The 22,443-nt window shown below is 42.6% G+C and overlaps 1 long non-coding RNA gene across 1 annotated transcript in view; it reads right to left on the bottom strand.

The window, feature by feature from the left end:
• The window catches only part of LOC108446707, a 131,554-nt gene extending 110,901 nt beyond the window's left edge, over positions 1 to 20,653 (bottom strand). The window contains exon 1 of the long non-coding RNA XR_001861998.1: positions 20,409 to 20,653. This is a non-coding gene — a long non-coding RNA (uncharacterized LOC108446707). The remainder of the gene's footprint in view (positions 1 to 20,408) is intronic.
• Positions 20,654 to 22,443: the final 1,790 nt, after the last annotated feature.

Below are 22,443 nucleotides of genomic sequence, written 5' to 3'. Positions count from 1 at the left end.
ACTCGGGGCACACAGCTGAGGCCTCTCTTCTGCTAAAGAGCAACACTTAACCCCTTCCCTGCCAACCCAAAATGAAGGCTACAGAGCCGACAGAAGGGGAATGCGACTGATGGCTCTTGATGAAGCCTTGTGCAGGTGATAACTATCAACTTTACAGCTGAAACAAATTAATTTTCCAAACAGAAACAGCTGCCTGACTTTGCTCCTCCCCTGCACCCTGACCGCACCACATGCCATTCTGGTTCCCCCTTTTGATTTCTAATTTCTTCTTTTCTGGGATTTCAGCACCTGGCAATGAAACAGTCTCCAGAGGTTCCTGAATGACTCTGAGCTCAGAGGATCTGCACCACACAGAGCAGAGACAGCAGATGGTGATTTTGCATCAGTGTGATAGTTCAAATTACAGAGACACTTTAAGGCCAATGTCCCAAAGGGCCCCAGATTTGGTTCACCCCACAGGGAGCAGTAGGGGCTTGTGAATTGGATTGCTTGGGTAACTTTAGAAGTATTACTCTGTATGCCAGAGGAAAACATCACCTAACAGCAGGAGTATTGCCAGTAATCACAGAAACCTGGGGGTAGAGGAAGAGGGGATAGGTATGGATGTGGAATGGACCATGCTCTTTGATCAGATTAACATGCAGGCTGGAAGATGGAAAGGGGATTTGTCCATGAATGTGTATTCCTCATCTTCTGTGAAAGCATTTTGCTCCCTCAGCCTCAATATTTCCCACACCCGTGTTCACTTCTAAGCCTCCTGGCCTGAATCCTTTAAGAACCATGTCTCATTCTGCACCACACCCCTGGACATGGGAGGGATTCACTGGTTTGCAGTGGTTTTACTGAAAGGACAAAGAGGCCCATGTGGAATTACAGAAGAAGGATACTGAAAAAAACCCAACATTCTTACAAAAGCATGGGGCCCGGCCTGCTGCTCACTGCAGCCTCTGTGAACCAGGGGCAACTTGGTCAACAAGCAAAGTTCAATGGACAGTCAGAGCAGAGAAGAAATCAGACATTTTATCCTCAAAGACCAGTATGTGCTTGTGGATTTCTCCAAAGGCATTAAGGAGGGGGGTCTAGCACCCCATCAGTGCCCCCAGCTGCCACACACTCACTTCATGTGGCCTCAGGACTCCTCCACTCTCCCACCAAGACAGAGCTGCTCCTGCCATTGGCACGTTCCAGATCTGAGCCTGGACTCTGGTTTGCCCTGCAAGCTCCTGCATGCCATTTGACAAGGGTTTATGTCATTACACACAATTAATCCGTGGCCTTCTCCCTTTGGGCTGGGAAGAACAAGCTACAATTCCACTCAGCACACACCCTCCCTGGGCTGCAGCTTTTACCCTACATCTGGATCTGCTCACTAAGGAAGCCAAGAGCTGTAAATGTATTTTAAAAAACACCAAGACTTGTAAACACTGCAAGAAATGATTACTATCTCTCAATGATCAAGAAGAAATATGTCTTTTCATAAATGTGAACCATCTGACCCCCAAAAAAAAGAAAAAAAAAAAGTAGAAACGAGGGCAAGAAACTGCTATTGCTTAGAGTTGGCTTGATCCTCACTGTGCTACAGAGGCCTGGCCCATCAGGGTGGTGTTGAGGGTCACAGCCTGCTGACCCCACTTAGAGATGTAAGACATGGATGATCCCTTCAAATTTTCGACACCTGGACTTGCATGGTCTTAAATACTGTAGCCAGGTGGGTGACAGTCCTAGAGACTGCCTGGTACGTGACTGCATGAGAATGGTTACTTTAATTAATTTCTGGGTCATTATAGGGATCCGTTGTGGTGTTGTGGCCCATTAAGCAATTTGGTTTGTCCCCAAGCACTTGGTCATTATTAGCTCAGAGCCAATAAGCCACATCACACAACCATAATCAATAGATGAAAAAGAATTTTGAAGGAAAAGAAAGAAAAAGCATGGATTTTGATCTCACTTAGATCAATAATCTCCCAGAAATTGGTGGAATTCCCTGATATAAAATCAATGTGAGCAAGTTCGAAATTGAGTTGTTTTGCTTTGTCAAGAAGATAAAATGGAGAGCTTGGGCTGTGCCTTTAAGGAGAGACATTTATAGATTAGATTTTATTTGCAATATCTTCCTCTCCAGAGATTTTCTCCCCATTTATAACCTTGAAATATCTGTGTTTGGAGCCAGGGGAGGGGGGCAGAGAATAGAGGGATTTTGCACATCTGCCTGAAAGGAACCTTTGATAGCACTTCAGGCCACTCATCATTCACAAACATATTTATCCTCTGTCCTCACCTAAGACAGGGAAACTGATGCTCCATTTAAACCCAGTACTTTCACTGGACACACCACTGAAGGGGTCTGACCTTTATTGCCCTTGGTTTCAGCATTAACCTAAGGTGTATCCTGGCTAAATAAATTAAATAAATTTAAATATCACCCACAGGGATGTGAATACCTTCAAGTGGGCAGCTCTGCTGCCGCTTTGCCCCATGCATTTTGTGCAATTACCAGTGCAGGGGCACTTCTGAGTGCCATTAGCATCACCCTATCCCACTCTGGGTTATAATAATCCACAGGGATAAATCCCAGCATGACAGAGCTGCTGGCAGACTCCAGGGACCCCTTGAGAGAAAAGCTGTTTAAGGATATCTAGATGGATCAAATCCATAAAGCAGACATTTCGAAATCACAGACTAACATATGTACATAGATAAAACAAGCTTTTTTGCTAGTGATCCTTTGAAAGGGTTCCAAGATGGTTTTAGGTTACTCAGTGGCAAATACCGAAGCACATTTCACACAGGACTCCAAAATATGTGTAAAAATACATGCAGCAGGTAAATGCATGATCTGCTCAAGCTATGCACAAGCAGAAAGGGATTCCCTTACACCTGCAAGTTAGGGAGTTATAGAAAGCTCTTCTTTCAAGTCCAAGCACAACAGGGGACTGGAGAGACCAGGTTCCACCACTACTTTGAACTTGTGCTTGTGCACTCATCCAAGGAAGGCACGAGTGACTCACTTGGTCTCACACTCGTGAATGCAACAAAACCCCCGAATGCTACAAAGTGGTGATGTACACGTTGATGTCACCATCCGCCTCTGCTTAAAATTTCACAGGAAGTTTTTGGTGAAAGAATAAGATGTGCTCACTGCAGGCTCTGGGAGCTCTGTGTACTGCTGAGCCCCTGTGCCTGTGCAGCAGTTGGAGCCTGGGATCTTCAAAGGGTGTGGGCAGGGGTTACTGAGGGATTACCCTCAGCATGAACCTCTGGGCCCTCGATTATTTGACAGTAATTGCCTGTTTCTAGCTGCTACAGCATTTCCTGCATACAAGAAAGCTCACTTCTTAACTGAGGCTTTGCTCTCTTACTGGGTAGCTGGGAAGGAGCAGCTCTTAGGGGCACTCAAAGAGCTGCAACTTCAGTGCTTCATTCCCCCTGCAGTGACTTGTTAAACTCCTCCTTGTTCTGTGAGAAAGTTACAGCTCCAACAGAATTTGTCATCACTGATAACTGCTAATGGTGCTCCTCTGAGTCTCTCTGAAAATCCCAGCCAAAAAAAGTCATCTCCTTTGGCTATCAGCTACTCCATGTATTTACAATGTAAGCCCAGAAGATGGTAACACTAAAAAAGGGGGTTTTGGTTTCTTTTTTTTTGCTGTAAAATATTATATCTGTGCCTGCAGCAGTTCACTTTAGAAGCCCTCAGAAGCCCCAAGTGTTCACTAGCAGCACAAGCCAAATGCTCAACAAGGGAATTGACAGTGTGACTCTGAACCCACCTCTTCAGCTAAATCTTGGCTTGGAGGGGAAAAATGTGAAATTTTTCTTCTTAGAAAAGATGCAGATAGAAACTTCACACCCATCCTGCCCACCCAGCTGAATACATGCCCCTGTCCCTGTTTCAACTCCTCTGCAGTTAATGGTTGCTTTTTAATGAATGCTGACTGTTAGGATAGGAAGCACTGTCAGCATGGAATAAAGGGCATGATTAAGAGCACAGATTTGTTTCCGAATTATCTGTAAAAAACACTGGAGCATCATTACAAACCCCCAAGGGCTTTGGGCAATTCAATCTCCAACACCATTTACAGGCTATTGTGCTACAGCTGCCCAGAGGAGGACAGTGGCAGCAAGATGTGATGGCAGATTCTGCTCTGTGGACACTCGGGTGGGATTCTTCACCTCCACCTTTCCCCATCTGAGGAGGGTGAGATTATCACAGTCAAGGCTGCAACAGAAAGGTGAAATGAGTCCTGCTTTGAAGGAGGAGACAAAGTTCAGGCCCGGGCACATTCAGGACTTTCTCTCAGCTATTTGAAAGTGCCAAGCAACGCCTGAAACCAAACTCTGCCATGAAGCAGGGCAGCAGTTCTGTGGTCTTGCAGGTCCATCTGTGACTGATGTAACACATACCTGCACTTCCCAACAGTCCTGTGAATGGGTATTGTGTGTGTTTAAATGTTTTGCTTGTTCTCCTTCCCTCCAAGAGAATAATTATGGCCTTACCTTCTCTCATTCATTAAATCAAACCTCGTTCTCCACAGTGAAGAGCATTCCCCACTGGATACACTCACTCTTGTGCTGAGACCTTGTCAGCTCGGTTACAGCCTAAAGCAAAATTTTCTGGCTGGGTTTATAAGCTCTCCTATACAAAGGGATTATAATGGAAACTGCAATTTTTCCACTACTCTGCCAACCTGCCTACCCTACAACGGGACTCTCAGTAGCCACCGGCCTCTCCCACATGCCCTGGGGCAGTGTGAAGTGACCATTTCCCTGTCTGACAGCCAAACCTCATGACTCAGTACAGCTGTGTGCTATGTTGCTCCACTGATTTGTTTTTATAGAAGAATAATTAATTCACAGTGACTGACATTGTTTTATTTCCAGCCCATCACTGACATCTTGTCTGAGTTACATCATATCCCTCAAATTGCCTATCTTTTTTGGCTGCTAGTGCTCTTTATTCCTTCTTCTTTAGTATGATACTCATTATAATCTGCTCTCTTATACTAAGGCCAAGACTCCTGCTGAGTTTCCAGGTAACGTACTCTTTTACTGAGTGATTCATTGGGGAGGAGAGAGGAAAGAGAGAAGGAAAAGCCTTGAGATGAAAAATATCCAAGTTTCATGATTTCTGAGTCTCTGAAACAGTTCCAAAATTCCTTGGTGTTCTGGAGGCCTTTCCCTGCACGATGAAAGCATTGAGCTTTTGTATTGTTTGCTTTATTTTGCAGTATTTTATAATTCTCATATATTCTGAATTGTGTTGATTTGTGACTAGTTTTTCATCATTACCCAAGGAGGAAATTTCTCTGGAAACACAAGCAAGAAACAACACCCTGAAGTGAGACAGTGCAAATGAGCAGCTGCCATCAGACGATGGATTCTGTTATTTACCCCGTTCGTGCAGAATGCTGCATCTGATCACCTCCAAAAATGATGATGGGAAAACAAAAACATCCTTCTCCCCTTCCTTCCCCTTTGCCTCCTGCAGGCTACTACACAGTGAGGAAGAGCCACAGTCTTCCTCAGCTGGGGAAGTGGGCTCTGTGATTAAAGAGGTAACCATGAATGCAAAACATGTCAGCTCAGTTCCATCCTCCAACACTTATATTCTTGAAAAAAACCTGCCTGCTACAGAGCATCTAAAGTCCCCTGATTTGTAGTGAAACCAACAGAAATTATATATTTAAATCTTGTTACGGATCTAGGCTCCAGTCTCTCTCTGTCTCAGTGCAGTCTGTGCAATGAGGATATCAGCACCTCCCCAGCTCACAGGCAGCAATTGATCCACGTAGATATAGAAACACTCAGATTCTGAGGCCATGGGAGCTGTCGAAATATCTAAGAATGATGACTCCATCTCCTTTCTCTGCAGTTATTCTTGATTTACAGAAATATAAATGAGACCAATTTCTCACCATTCATATTTAAGAGCACCTCCACAAAAACAGTGATTTCCTTGAGCACTAGAATTCAGGGACCTAATTTCCTCTGGATTTGCATCTGCATGCTGGGAGTCCCTCTGGATCCTCTAATAGGCACTGAATTCATGATACAGCCATTCTCTTAACTGGGCACTAATAGGATTTCTCCTCTTTACCCAGACGCCTGCATTCATGAAATGTGCTGAATTTATTCTCCCTACCTGTCTGTCTAAGCAGCCACCAAGGCTCATTTCCACTAAGAAACTGCCCTCTCACTAATTTAAAACATTCATATCCTCAGCTGCTCTAGCAGAAAGGGTATAAAGCCTAATACAATTAGTTTCAAGCCAGCTTTACTTACATTGGAAAAAAAAAACTACACTGCTTTCAGTTCTCATCTCCCAAAGGGCTTTCATCATTTCAAATTCTGTTTGTATATCCCTGGAAGTACACTGACATCAAATCAGCGTAAGTTAAGTGAGAATCAGTTAATGGAAATTTAATCTATATCATTTAAATTTTGTTTATCAAAATCTTGGCTTCACTCCAGCATAAAGGGTAGATGCTGAGTGTTCTCCCTACAGCTGGTAGAACTACTCCCCATGTGCTCATGGGACTGAAAGCAAATCTGCAAATGCATCCATATCTAGGGAAAGTGGGCAAAAGCCTGGTGCCAACACCGTGGTTGTATGCGCAGGGCAAAAACTCCACCTTGACTTTTCTCTGGAGCAGGAAAGAATGATTCCAGCAGCTTAGAGGGGTTTTTTCATGACCCACATTCTTCCACAAAGGGAAATGAAACCAGCAAAAGCTAATTTTCATGGAACTGGCTTGACTGGTTTATAAAGGCTCTTAAAAAAGAAGCACCAACTTCCAAACCTATTTACAAGCCCACTCCTGAACAAGTTTCTGGGCACTCTGCATTTTTTACCCATTCTTTTGCTTCAAAAGCAAATGGGCCTTTTCTGGAGTGTATATATGGAATAATGTCCTTTGGACAGCTTTCACATTAGGTGTCATTTTAGGAAGCTGAGTTTCTTATTCTTGGCTACTCACACTGAAGCTGCCATTCTTATGAGACCATTTTAATGCAGCAATTAATATTCAGAACAAAGAACCTATGGTTATCCCATCATCAGAAATCCTTATGAGCTTGATTTTTTACTGTTTCCATTGTGTGGGAATATGGCTGGCCTAGAAAAAAAAAAAAAAGGTTTCCTTTTTTTTTTTTCCCCCCCCTTCTTTCCTCATGCAATTTACTTTTGGAATAGAAAATCTTTGTGTTTTGGGCTGTGGGGTTTTTTTTTCAACCAACAAGCATTTGTTGTGTATTATAAATTGGAATGGAACATGCCTTTTCCCACAAATGTGTTAACCTGCTGGCCAGATGTGTACTTTGGCACACTGAGTGCTGGTTCTCTCATGTAAAGACCCAGAGATCAGACACTTTGGGTCTGTTCCCTGTTATCAAGTAGGGCAAAAATCTTGCAATATCAACAAGTACCAGATAAGGACTCCTTTCCTCTATGCTTTTTCTCAGAGCATTCAGAAAACCCTTTAAACTCTAAATGATTTATGTGCAAGCATTGAGGTGCCTATTAAAGATGCTCTAGTAGGGAAATTTTCTCTAGTGTGAGGTAGCCAAAAAAGAATAATCTGATTCTTCTCACCAATACTCAGAGATCTGCTACTTACTCACAAGGAAATGACACGTCAGTGTTGTTCCATTTGCCAGAATATATTTGTGTTTATCAAGGCAGCATGAGCCTGTAACTCCCAAGGCAAATTTTTTTTTCCAATTAAAACTGCAAAAAGGCACCATCTCCGCCGCCTTCAGAAATTGTATTTTCTTTAGAAAAAAGGATCTTGATGGAAAATTCCAACTCAGCTCTTCCTAGCTCATAGGAGCAGAAAGAGCAGCGTGAATTCTGTCATGGTGGGTGATAACATCCCTCGAGGGCAGAACCTCCTTCTGCAGCGTCTCTTGCACAGAGCTGCACCAACCCCTGGGGACTGCACACCAGCAGACAGCTCCATGTGTGTCATCTCTTTGCAGAATCAAGGCCTCACCTGGTATTTTTGAGTTTTCATTTACATCTTGTGAAAGAACATGATCTAAGCATTTTGCTCCATTGAGGCCCATAACATCAACTGAGGAGCAGAGAGAATTTATGCCAAGATAGAAAGGAGGTGGTTTTACAAATGCCTCTGTCCATCAACTTAAATTTGTCTTTTTGTTGCCTTCTAAGCCATAATTCCTTTGCACAGCAAACTCCTTAGATTTATGCCAAGATAGAAAGGAGGTGGTTTTACAAGTGCCTCTGTCCATCAACTTAAATTTGTTTGTCTTTTTGTTGCCTTCTAAACCATAATTCCTTTGCACAGCAAACTCCTTAGGCAATGCCTTCAGATCTTAAGTATTTGGGTGTAGTGAGCACTCTGAATTTTTACAGGGTGTTCCACCTCTTTCCTGGATTCTTCCCATGGCTTTGCAAGTCGAAAGAGATGAGAATGGACCTGGGAGTCAATCCAGATGCCTATTTGATATCAGGTAATGCAGGAGAGATTTCACCCTGAGCCTATACCCCTCACTGACTCTGCTCAGGAAAGAGAGAATTTGCTGTACCTATGGGGAAAAAATGCACAATACAGAAAGCTGGAGGGCTGAGAAAGATTCCTGAACCCCACCCATAACCTATTTTAGGAGGACTAGCACTCCAGCTCTTAAAAAAACCCCCAAACTACTCAAAGGTATCAAGGATCCTCAGGTCTATTTTCCAGAGTGTGTTTGCTTTGGCTGCTTTCAAATCCCAGGGCTTGCTTTCCTCGCTGTGTCTCACTCTGTTAATCCTTTAGTCACTTAAACTGAGTTTGCAAGAAGCTTTTTGAATGATGCCACCTAGGAAAAGTCTACATGCTGTCTAGAAGCAGTTCATTGGGAATTTATCCATCACTGATAGCAGAAACAGACACTCACAGCATTCAATCCAAGCATGTGACACTGCAGGAGAGAGCAATGGATGTTGAGTATTTGTATTTATTAGGAAATAAAAATGGAGAAAAGCTGAGCTTTTGGCTTCTGTCCACTATTTTCCTTCACTTTAAATGTCTGCCCAGGCTTTGCTGTACCTCTGCATATTGTATTACCCTGGATTGCAGAGCTCTGTTTTCAATATTAACCTAGAGAGGAATTATTGGAAGGTTCTGGTGTGCTGTGTATCACATAAACCCTCACAGGGCTGCCATGGCAATAGGCTGGACACCAGCACTAATTTTTAAATGCTCTGGGGAATGGACTGGTACTTTCACAGAGACTAAATAAGTTGTCCCAAACAAAGTTACTTAGAGCTCAATATAATTACATTTTTCCCTGCAGAGGTGGCAGCAAAAGACTAAACTGTGTTCTCAGCTTCACATTCAGTAACATCCACTTTTCTGCAAAAAACAAAATCAGCTTCATTGTTTATCCTCATTTAGGATTATGAAAGATGTTCAGGGTCCTGTGCAAGATGATTAATGTCTTCAGCTGCCCGTGAGGCAAACGGGAGTCAGAGATGCTCAGGTTCTCACTTTAGTTAAATGGATTTCTGCCTGGACACAGCCTCTGGGCTGTAATATCCATTCCTGGGGGACACCAGTGGCTGAGGTCGCTGTGCAATTAAGGAAAAGCTCCTGAAAAGAGCCAGACTGCACTAGAACAGCATACCAGGAGTACCTGTTCCCAGCAATGCTCATCAAAAGATGCTCAGGAAAAAGCTAAAAATGAGGATCTGTGCAGACCCACCCGCCTCAGATACACGTTCACTGCCATCCAGAGCTCTGCTTCTGCTTTCTGAAGGTGATGCTATTCCCTCAAATTTCCAGCCATGGGACAATGGCATCTCCCCACAGACAAAGGATAACACTGACCTTTGTTAGAGTTGTCCCTCTAACCTGCACTGCCATTTGGACCCAGTCCCACACACTCCAAAATCCGTCCCCAGCACCATCAGCAAAGACAAATAGCATTTCCAGCCTTCCAAGAGAAAGGGAATGAAGGACAAAAATGTCCCTTCATTTTTCTTTTGCATGCTGGGCCTTACTGCAGATTTATTAATGTCTGGGCAAAATAATTAGCATTCTTTAAAAAGTCTAACTCTCCAGCCAAAACTAAAATTAATTTGATAAATTCTCTTTGACTCTCAAGTTATTAGGTGAGCGCAGAAAATGTTCATAAACATGAAGGACCTTGACATTGCATTCTGAAAATTGCCCTCATAATAAATTAAACATTACTAATATAATTTCTCATTGCACATTTTGCCCTGCTCCTTCTACCAAAGAAGGTTTTTGTATATATTTCAAGCTCCCTCACTCCACCACAGTTGCAAGAACTTTTATGTGACTGAGCTGTGTATTTTGAAATCTAATCTTTGCCAAATAGTTCTAACAGCAAATGTGAAATAACAACATGAGCAGTACTGCTCAGCATCACTTCAAGACTTCACAGCGTGCTGCAGTTTGGTTTGGATGTTCACAAAGATATTCTAATTAAAAATCCCAGTGGATTTGCTTTCTAAGGAAACTACCATTTCCATGATAATGTTTTATGTCTCAGCAAGAAACTGCAAATAGGCACTGAAAAGAGAAAGAAAGAAAAAATGCCAGTGCTGCAAGGACATTAATACATGAAAACTGGGTCAGAAATAATTTACAAAGATTACAACTATTATAAATACTGTGTTTTCAGCTGGAAAATTTGGCTTATCAAACTGCTTTTTAATTTTGATGATCTGATTGGAAATCTGACATTGTGACCTGTGAACAGCATCCTTCGGTCCTTCCATTTCCATGCAAATGAGAAGAGAATTTAGCACCATGAGAATGATGAGAGTTTGTCTTAACAAGAAATGGAAGTTGTGGCACAACATGAGACAGATCTGAGGGAGGAAAGCAGCACCTTGCTGGGCACAGGTATGAGATGTTGTCACCGATATCATCCTGAGAGGTATTTTCCTGAATTTAAAACTGCAGAACCAAACTCTACTGTGCAGCCACATGCATTTTACTAGATTATGCCAAAATCCCTCTAAGTGGCATTTATTTTTTTGTCTCCCTCTCTTTATATTATCCTTGGTGACAGCATCTATATGGCTCAATTGTAAGATAATTTTGCATACATTATTTTGTCTTTTCATAAATATTTACATTCTCTCATTGAGCTGTTTCTTTTCTGTAAGGCACACGGGCTCTGGCTCACTGTTGATCACACTTCCACTGCTTGTCAAACTGTACAACATTTTCACACACAGGGTGAAAGGGATAAAATGCCCCTTTTGCTGGTGTGGAGCATATTAATTCAAGATTTTTTTCCCCCAGATTTTAACAGCTAATACACATCTATTTTTCTTTAAAGGAACTAAACATTTTGCTTTCTCTGACAGAGTGCTCAGGCTCAGTGCTACCCTTAATTACCACAAACCATCTGAGATCTACTGACTTAGGTAGAGCTCCACCATTCTAACAGCAGAAGACCTGCCCTCTAATGTGCTGTGAAAATCAAGTTTTCCTGGCAATGCAGTACAAAGAACTTAAAAGCTAAACAGGGAAAATATGATCTTTCACTGCCTTTTTTACTGCACAGGCCATGCACAGGGCTCCCAACGTCATGGTGACCCTCACTCTTCATGTGGCTGACTTAGCAGCTGACAAAGACACTCCAGGAAAAAGGCTTAAACTGTCAACTTGGACATCTATCATATAGTTTCACTATATTTCAATATTTTTTCCACTCTAAAACAAAATTGAAAAACTGATAGAGACAGAAGTTCAACGTATACATATATATATGAGAAAATTATTCTTTCTCCAGGCTCTGCAGTCTTCAAAGGGCCTGAATTAGTTTAGTTGAAGTGGCCAGAAATACCTTTCCAGGCACACAGAGAGCCTGTGCAGCAGTGGGTGAAGTTTTGAGCAATGGCAGAAAGGGACTGGGACAAAAGTTGTTAAAACCCCTCTGTGCTGGTGCTCCCACTGGGATGAGACCCCAAACCCCACATCTCCCTTGCTCCAGCAGTTCTTTCAAATATGCAAGAGAACTTAGAAACCAAGTAGAAAAAATGAGTCTGGTGACCTACAGTAGGATTGACCATCCCGGGAAGGCAGTCATGATTACAGGGCTTTCATCTCAGGTGACAGCAATTAGGATTTTCATCTTCTGTACGAATTTGTGATCCCAGAGCAAAGTCACTGCAATAGCACTGGAGAGGCCACATGTAAAGCCCCTCTCTATCATCACCAACCAAGCCTTAAAATCTATTAATCAAATATATGGTTTATTGAAATAAGGCACTGCCTCAGTTTATGCACTGTCTAAAGCCCAAGGGGGGTTCAAAGGAGCCCTTCTGAGACTGGGATGGGTCCACTCTGCCTGCACATCCAGAGGTCTGGAGAGCACAGGGAGTCAAATTGGTTACCCCAGTCGTGTGTATCAGGCTACTAATGCAGGAAAACAAGAAGATAGGAGGGAGAAGTAAAGCATGGGAAGGCACAGGGGAGAAAATAAAAAATAAACCGGACTATAACTGCTTAGTAAACATAATTTTTTCTCACCCTGGGAAAAAACTGTTTTTCTGAATGTATTCTACATCATAACGGCACATGGAACAAATTAACTTGCAGCCATGACCTACATTAGGATGAGAAAAAGACTGTTCTGAAACAAAGTTGTGAGTTGATGTTGTCAAAATACTGAGCTGTTGTTTTCTTACAGCCTTTAGGATGATCCCCTGCAGCAAAAGGCTTCAGTGTATTCAACAGCAAAGCACGTCTCTTAATAGCTTTCAACCATTTAAGTTCTCAAATCCCTGGGAAGCATGGTTATCCCTCAGTCATTAGCCTCATTTGATCTAAGGACAAGCACAAACAAGAGCAAAAACCAGGAACTGCAGGAGTGGAAACAACATTTCCCAGAAACATTCAGTAGGTGTGAAATATTTGGAGTCCCCAGCACGACCACATCAAGCCAGTGAGATGTATATGTACTTGGCACACCCGTACTAGCTTTGAAATTGCTTTAGCCCTTTTGGATCACATCCAAAGTGGGGGAAAGCCAGCAGAGCCTACTCTTCTGCAGAAGAGGCAAAGCAATGCTTGTTTGTTCAAGCAGCCCGTGCTCATAATGAGCAAAGCACACAGAATTTGCTGGCAGAAGGGCTGGATCCTGGCTTTGGAGCCATACTTTTTGTGACCTGAAGAAGGCAGAGATGGGTTTCAACCAGGGCACTGAGTTCCAAGCCCACGAGCAAGCACAGAATCTTCCCCTTCCCTCTGGCTGTTTTTAGTCTGTTTCCAGCAGTCTGCTTCCTGCCTTCGCTCACATTCCCCGTGTCCCAAATTCAGGCTACACCCTGCATGTGGAAACGAGTCCCTTGCGAAGGGCTCTGCAGAGCTCTCCCCTGACAAAAAGCTCCAGTGTCGCTCCACTCTCCGAGGCTTTGGAAGCATAGGCTGACCCATAAGCAACCCTTGCCAATGAACTTAAATATCAAGTTGCAATTAGGAGTCTGCAGTTGACGATGCGTGACACAGGTAAGGATGACAAGGCTGACAAGGCTGAAGGAGAGCCACAAAATGTCACCAGACATTATCAACCACCGTGGGGCCTGGAGCTCTCCTGGGGAAGGCTGCCAAGGAGGCAAGAGAGCACCATGGCTGCAACTCGGTGGCAAGTGGCCTCAGACAGTGTAAGAGACCCATATAAATCTCTGAAGGGTGGTGGAAAACAGCTCATGCAAGCAAGGGAAGCAGCAGGGAGTCTAGAGCTCTGAAGGCAAATGTTGGAGCATCACCGAACCATATGCAACCCTACAAAGCTAATGGCCCCAAATTACCCCTCACTAGCCTTAGTCTATTAAGACTTTGATAGAGCTCTACTGGTGGCACTGGAAGCCTGCTCAGGGAGCCAAGTGGACTCTGGATCAGGCCCTAGGACTGGAAAATATATTAGGTCATAAAGTACTGTTACATATTTTATAAGGGAGCAGCTATCAATGTCTGCTCCACCCGGAGAATATACAAAAACCAGCTGGAAGCACAAACAGCTGTGCATATCCCAGCCTCTCTTCAGCTGCAGCTTCTTTCAGATGCTCCTAAACTCATGTTAGGAAGACATTTCCACATCTCCTTATCTCTAAAAGGACTCTTAAAACACTGAGAAAACCATTATGTTTGGTGACATATGTGAGTGAAGATAATTATAGCATAAATACGATATGCTTGGCATTATTGTCAGTTATTTGAGCTAACCTCTGGGTATGCAAAATGGGGATGATGAGAGATATATTTGCAGGCAGCTTTAACAAGTGCTTCTTATATCACAACTTTTCTGTCAAGATTTGGGCATTTGTTAGCCAGATTTGAAACGATTCTGTGAATACAGCCCAAATCAGAGCACCCATTGCTTGTGCATGAGATTCTTCCCAGAACAACGGGTGGCAGGGATGTGTAGTGGTGGGAGGCACTGCTAATGAGACTGCTACTTATTGCTGAGGCAGAGATTTTTAAACCTGTACTAAATTACCAGATTCTTTGGCAGAATTCTTCACTCTCGCTCACAAATCTGGTTTTGATCACACATTCTGTGCTACAGATCCATTTGCAATTCTACTACAGTGCCACTGGCACTTCCAAGAAGGAAGAGAATCTGTTGATGGGTGGTTCCATGGTGAATCTGGACAATTTTGCACTTAGTTTCTTTTCCATCATGTCCAGGGTTTGGACCTAAATGGTTCTTCTGTCATGGTTTTCCTTCTCCCTTAGTCAAAGGAACTAAAATATGTGTTTCATTGATACGTCTTCTTGATCACTGACTCTAAATACCCAACAACTGATGAGAAGATTGGTTTACTTTTCTGGCATTATCCCCCTGGCTTCCTGAGAGTAACAGATGGGTATTTAATTGTTATAAGGACTTCTATTTATTTTCCTAGAGATAAATGATAAAAAAAGAACACCGTACTTCACAGAGTGCCCTTAAAATATAATGTCTCTGAGTGGAAAACTTGCCCAGAGTTTTCCATAACACACCAAATTAAATAGAAGCTCTGTTTGAAAGACTCACAGAGCGCCTGAGGCTGTTTTTAGTGCTGCTCACATGGAAACGTCACAGCACAAGTCTCCACTGCAGCCCACGCAAGGCCGATATTGCTCCCCAGGAACAAAGTCATGGCCTGTGCTGGTGGAGAAATGGATGCAAGCCTGCATGGATCATTGGGAGATTCCTGGTGGCTGAGCTCTCTGGGGTAATGCTAGCTTCAGTATGGGACAGATTCAAGTGATTCACTGCCTCTGACTATGGCAGAGCTACAGAAATCTGTACACAAGAGAAGACTTCTGGAGACTGGTGGTTGCTAAAGCTCATATATCTCACATATCTGTCCTGAAGTTTTAGGTGAAATGCTTCTACCATCTCATTTTATCCACACAATAAGAAGCAGAACTAAAACAATTGCCCAGTAATGACAGAAAAGCCCAGACGTGATAACATCTGCCAATTTAACGTGGAAGCTGCCATGACATAGAGCAATTCCTGGGTGACAGTCTGTGATGAGAGTTCCTGCTCCAACACTTATTAGGAAAGCTATTGCCTCTGGAGAGGAAGGGCACAGAGAATACCAGTGACATGAAGTGTCTGAGCCACAAAGACTGAGCCTGCTGAAACTGGTTTTTAATAAATATGCTAACACAGAGGGAGTTCCTGAAAAGTGGACGACAGCTCGTGTGTGCCAAGAGTCAAGTGGAGCTCAAGTCTGAGCCAGCTGGCCAGGGAGTTCCTGAAAAGTGGACGACAGCTCGTGTGGTGCCAAGAGTCAAGTGGAGCTCAAGTTTGAGCCAGCTGGCCGAGGCAAAGCTGATAAAAACACCAATTAATAAAGATAATTAATTAAAATAATCAAGTATAGAAATATAATTAACGCTGGTAATCATGGTTTTATGGCAAGCAGGCTTCATCACACAAATCCGATGTCACTCTCTGATGAGATTACAAATTTGCTTGATAAAGACGACCGCAGAGATGCAACACACGGAGTTTGGTGAGTCACAGGACTCAGCAGAACACAACATGCTGGTAATAAAAACATTATGAAACATCTGTAGAAGAGAGGTTGTTTGTAGCATGATATGGTTGCAAAGCAACCGCAGCCAATGGTTACAAAGCCTCAGTAATCTGACAGGCAGGACCAACTTCAGAAAATAAGGGGTTAATCATGGAGATCAATATGCATTCTTTAGCAATTTTGGGCACTGAAAGCAAGGTGTGTTTAATTCAACCAAATCCAAAGTTTCACAGCTATCAGTGAGGAATGTAGGTCATACAGACAGCAAGGAGGACTACATGAAGCAGAGGGTTGTTTTTTTTTAGCAGCTGAATATGAGCCCTCATTCTAGGAAAGAATAAAAAAAAAAGGCAAATAAGCAAATTTGACCTTTGGATATTCTAAAAGAAGAGAATTGGGGGTGGATTCTTACCTCTGCACACAGCACCAGCAAAACTGTCCTGTTTTAGCACTTACATTTTTTTAAGACTGTTGAAGTCTTGAATAAGGAGCAAGTCTAAAATAATTTAGTAAAATGTCTTATATATATTTCTATGGAATTCAATCAATCTGGCCAAGCAGCAAAACAACGGAAAGGTAACTACAGTGTGTTTATACACACAAAAGGAGAAAACATTGGAGGACCTTTCATCTAAAGCAGCAAAGCATGACAAGAAGCAAGGTCTGAAATGTGAAGACAGTTTTAAGGGAGCGAAATCAAGAACACATTTGAATTGGGAAAGTTATAAATTGCTTGCAGAAAATACAGGAGAAATGGTGGGTTCTGCAGTCCTCAGTATATACAAGTCAAAACTAGATGCTATTTGCATTTCTGGAAAAAAAAGTTAGCCAAATATAAGTTTTCAGGCTAAATATAGGAGTAACTAGCCTTCATTAAACAAAATGCCAGAGTAAATGATCTAAAGGGTCCTTCTGGCCCTAAGCCAAATGAATCTGAAGAAACAGAGACTGCTTTTTCTTAAAAAAAAAAAAATCACATGGTGACTTCTGGTTTTCAGCCAGTTGACAACATGCTCTAAATTTTTCAGAGTTTTGACTGTTTTTTCCATTCTGCCTTTAGTATTTCAAGCAGAGCAGCATAAATATTGATAAAACATTTCCCACCAAAAAGGAGACTGTTCAGTCAATAATTTCCACTGGCATTCGTATATTCCTATATGTTTATGACTGGCTTTACAAAGTGCTGGATTCCTCTCAGCATTTCTTGGTGCAAAACAGAACATTTTGTCATTTAAACATGCACACAATTTTGGTTTGTACTATTTTTCTTTCCTACTGGCCATCATTCTTCCAACTATTCTCTTTCTAGCTCTACAGTCACAAAGCAAAAAATAATTAATATTTTGTGAGTAATCAACGAAGTGAATGAACTTGACATGTGACGTTGTTGTTTATTCCTATCTTTGCAGCTGAGTTACATCAGTGCCATCTGGTAAAGTTTTTCATTTCTGTAGCACATGATAGGATCATGTTAAAGTGGAGCAGTTTCTCACTGCAGTCCTGTGTGTGGTGGGACATTATTTGCACACCTCCATTGCTGCACGATACATTGGATTCGCAGACATTAACAAATCCATTGCCCATGGATTTGTGCAAACTTTGGATCCAAAAATAACAGAAAACACAGAACTTTAATTGACCTAATGGGATGTGACCTCCAGGCCCAGCTTTTCCTGGCATTTCTCATGGTGTGTCCTACTTTTTCCCACTGTTTTCCTACCATGCTGGGAAGGCCCCCCTGTGCTGCTGGACCTCATGCTGCTGATTCACTTGGTCCAAAAGGTTCAGCATAGCTCCCACCCACGCATCAAAAAGCTGAAGAAACAACATCCTTTTGTCTCACCAGCAAGATCGAGGCTGGTTATTTATTTTTTTTTAAGTGATACAGCCAAATACGAGTTGGTTTATCTCATTGGGGAATTCCACTTTGGGAAAACAAAGGATGAAGTGGAGAGTCCTAATGAAAAGCATACACTGCTGCAACCTACAGGCCACAGCCAGAATGCATCTGCCAAGAAACACCTCCTTTTGGGTGGGAAGACATTTTTCACTCTGTTTTCCTCTCAGCGTTGTACTGATTGTCATGGAGTTATCCCTAAATTGTACGATATCAATGAAAGGAGAATTAGAACTCTGTTTCCAGAACTGGTCTCTAACAAGTACCAACATGTCTTCCATCCATCTCCAACCCATGCCAGATGTTTACAGCTATTCCCCTTATCTTCCTAGCACTATAGTCACAAAGCAAAAAAATTAAATCCTGCTGCACACATTTAAGGTATATTTGAAGCAAGCACATGGCAGTCTCAGTCAGAGCTGCACACTGCACACCAGCCTTCCTCCAAGTGAAGTGGAGGACTCAGGTGGGCTCAGTTTGGAGTAAACTTGGGCACCTTCCCTAGATTTTCCACAACTACCAACTTTGAGACCATAGTTTGTCAAATAGCTACATCTAATTCAACCCCTTTGCTACAGGCATGTGAACAAGCACTGAAAACACCTGGAAACATCTCCTCCTCCACCCATGGGGAGCTCACGGCACCTTGGTTCTGCTGATGACAGTCAAAATTCCTTCCACATTCCTGACCAAAGCATCAGTTATAGTTATGGGGAAGATCAATCTGGGACCCCAAGGAGCAAGATGCAGGCTTTGCCTGGCTGGTGGTGGTTGGACTCACCATCTGCTCTTCCCTTCACATCATTTTCCTGCTGTAACCATCAAATCACAAAGTCAAAAGCAAGGTGGCTGATTACACTCCACAAATAGTAAATAATCAAGTCCCCTGAAAGGTTTTACATTTAGGACATGGAAGCTGAGCTTTTCCAGTCTTTCAGTGTTTGTTTGTCACTCATGTAGCACCTCTGTGCTTTAGAACATCTCCCTTTGTATGGGAACACTTTGTGTGCTGTCAATGATTTGCTTGAATTATACACATTTCCAAATAACTACAAGGTCCAGAAACTAATGGTACGCTCAGAAACCAGCAGCAGTTTGTAAATCATTCACAGATCAACCAGGGAACAGAGCCTTGAAAGTACTATTCAAACAGCTATAATGTACTTAATAATATTGCAATAAAATTTTGACACTTGGAAATCAATAGGGTCTGACAGACTAAGTATAACTCTGTGGTCACAAACAGGAGTTTAACTAACTTCAGAAATATGGCTTAGGCTGGATGAAGATGAAAATTGGCCTTTCCCTTTACTGAGGGAAGAAAACAAGGCTTTCCTATGCCGTGATCATGTAGAGATTTCAACTCCCTGCTGCCGTGCTGCTCTCCTGATAAGAAGCTGTTTAATCTCCCTGACCCAGGAAACACCAATTCTGCTGATTCTCCAAAGGAAGGAGGATGTACAATGTGCCTTCATCTCATCTCAGACGTGTCTGGGGCCCTGAATGAGCAGCATGACAGGACATGCACCAGAGCTGCAGCGAGCCATGAGTCAGCCTCCTCCGGCCACAAACCCGAGTCATTGCAAAACTCCCTCCCATTTATCCCATCTGATCCTCTCCCCTGATTAATTTGGCAATGCTGCAGTTTTAAAAGCACAGCTATGCTCCCTGAAGAAGGTACAGAGTCTCTGGGGAGTCTTGGAGCAGTGTTGCCAACTCACATGATTTTTATCTTGAATCTTATGATTTCTGAGTGTTCTCCAGCCTTGGCTGCCAGAAGCGTGCAATGACATGAGAAACTCCGCGAGCTCCTCTCTTAATTCTTATTAACAGTAATTTTCTAGACTTTATGGTTATACCCTAAAGACCCAGAAATCAGAACACAAAATGAAAAAGGGACCAATTTAGTCATTTTAACTGTGATTTTTAAGATTACTGTGTAATTCATGAAAACCTGACTCAATATATTTTTCTATTGAAGTTGGCAGCACTATTTGCTTTTCATCCTTTCTAAACTGCCCTTTAATATTATTCTAATTTAACTGTCTAGATTATTAAAGAAATTGGGAATACAAACTCTCTGTATCTGGAGGCAGAACAGCAACCTGAGTAATTTTTTTCAGGTGGAAAAGACTTGTTGGCACTGAATGAGAAAGAGCCAAGGGGATGGTAGGGAGAAGAGGGGAAGGAGATAGGTCCTAACTGGAAAGGCAGAGAAGAGAAAGAAGAGTTTTCCTTCCTTAAGGAAATTCCCCTCCATGGAGCCTCCCAGAGGCAGAACAGCATCTTTGGCTGCTCTTCTCAGGATGAGATAGGCTGCAAGAAGCAAGGACATCTTCTGCAAAGCATGTCCCAAAGCACATAGCTCATCTGCTTCTCCTCTGGTTTCCACAAGACAGCAGAGCCAGCTCTGAGCCAAGGAAATGCTGTTTTGGGGCAAAGAGCAGCCTGTATTTAACCAGCTTTGAACCCAGAGGGGCAAGTTAAACATACATATGATGCAATTCTTGCAGTTGCCCAGCTCCCAAGCTGGGCTTCTCCTCTGCCCGTCCAGGTGCCAGGGGCCGTGCACGCAGTGGGTGCATCCACAGTGTCACTGCTCTTCAAAGCATCCAGGCTTGCCAATGAAGAGAGGGCTCCCATTCCCTCCTCAAGCATTCAGAAAGGGTTTGCTGAAGTCTGCTGTGGCCAAGTGATGCTGCTGACAGTGCCAAGATCTCTCTGTTGCTCATACAGCAGCCAAGCTCCCATAAAGGGGCTCTTTGTTAGGGCCAACTGTTGTGACGCTGAGGAGGCACATGACCATCAGCACCGCCGTGTTTCGGGGGCAGGCAGGAGGTTGTGCACAAGTTGTCTGTGCCTCTCTAAGAAGAGCTGCTTTGACAGCAGTCAGACAGTGGCTATCACTGCTCATGGAGGAAGTGCCTCTGCCCAAAAGCATCGTGGCAGATAGGCTGTGGGTGTGTGCTCCCTCGCTGAGCCGTGGCGTGGTCACGCACTGGCGGCCACAACAGCACTCCTGTGATGCTTGGCATCTTTATAAAAGTGTTACCTACTGGAAGCATTTAATTAACTGATAATTTTAACCATCAAAACAAACAAAACAGAACACAACGGTTTAGCTCTGATGACTTTGGAGAAAACCTCAAAAACATAACCTGGGCATTCCCTGTAGGCACCAAAGGCAAGTGGAAAGGTTGCCAGACTTTGCATTTTGCTTTCAGATACTGTGGTTGTAAAGTCAACCTCCTACTTTTAGAGAGCCTGACATAAGTTTTGCATGGGAGGAGGCATTAATAGCTTCTCTGGGCATTATCTTTGAGAGAAAAATCATTTAGCAGATATTAACTATCTCTGGATAGTAATGGGCCAGTGAAGAAAAATGTGTTTTGCTTAAGTGTTCATTACCACTGCAAGTTTCACTTCCTTTGGAACAACTTGCATATTAAGTAGCAGTAATGTAAGCCTCATTAGGGGCTTCCCATATGTCTGGCAGTGAAAGGATACATAGTCCTGGTACTGTGAAAAAATCAAAGCTATTCCCAGCCTCTGGCAATCCCACCCTGCCACACTCCTGCTCCTGGGCTGACCTGCAGTCATTCCTCCTCCCCTTTATGAATAGCTACTCACACATCTTCCCATCTGTTAAGAACTGCATTACTCTCTAAGTGCAAAATAGATGACTGGAATGTCCATTACTCGACTGGGCTACTGGTGAAATAAAGTGATATTCAATGAAGATGAGCAAATGTATCAAAATGCAGCACTAAGGAAGCATTCATCCCACCTCAAATGGAGAATTATGCTCAGCTGCACTGAGCTTTGCCCCAGAGAGAGAAGGAAAGGGACCCGAAGCACTGAGCCTGATAATATATATGTTAATATAAATGGGAGAAGAGTTCTGACAAATTGAACGTTTAAATATGCAAATATGCATTTGTAAATTTGCAAATGTAAATTTGTACACAAAGATGTAGATTTCCAAGTGCACTGAATATTTTGGAAATGTGGACATTTGACTCTGAGTAAAAAAAAAAATTTAAAAATCAAGATTTAGTGTACTAATAGTCAGACTCAAACCAATAATGGAAGAATTTCACCCAAAACTTAGATAGCTTGTATTTTTAATCCATAACACAAAATAACTTTGAGTTCTTTGAAGCGTGCTTCTTTATGGAGTTAGAGGAATAAAAATTCTGACCTTGAAATGCAATCATATTTATAGTAACAAACGACAAAATACGTACACTCCAGTTTATCACTGAACCTCAGCGAGATGAGATTAGCTAATCAGGCAGTTTATTTTCCAAACACCCATATGCTGCTATTGTTTGTTTGTTTGTAGTTCTGGCAGACAGGCTTTACAAGGATGCACAACATGACTAAGGATTTATTTACATTTTCTTTAACTATCAGCAGCATTATATTATAAATGACACTTCTAATCACCCACCCAATTCTGTGTTGATAATGCCCATAAATTCAGAGCACTGATTTGGTCGTTTTTGACAAAACTTTGCTGCTTTTA

This window comes from Corvus brachyrhynchos, unplaced genomic scaffold (assembly GCF_000691975.1).
Source record: "Corvus brachyrhynchos isolate BGI_N302 unplaced genomic scaffold, ASM69197v1 scaffold5, whole genome shotgun sequence".
Lineage (NCBI taxonomy): Eukaryota > Metazoa > Chordata > Aves > Passeriformes > Corvidae > Corvus > Corvus brachyrhynchos.
The sequence above is the reverse complement of the archived record's forward strand: the minus strand, read 5'-3'. Positions and strand labels throughout refer to the sequence as shown.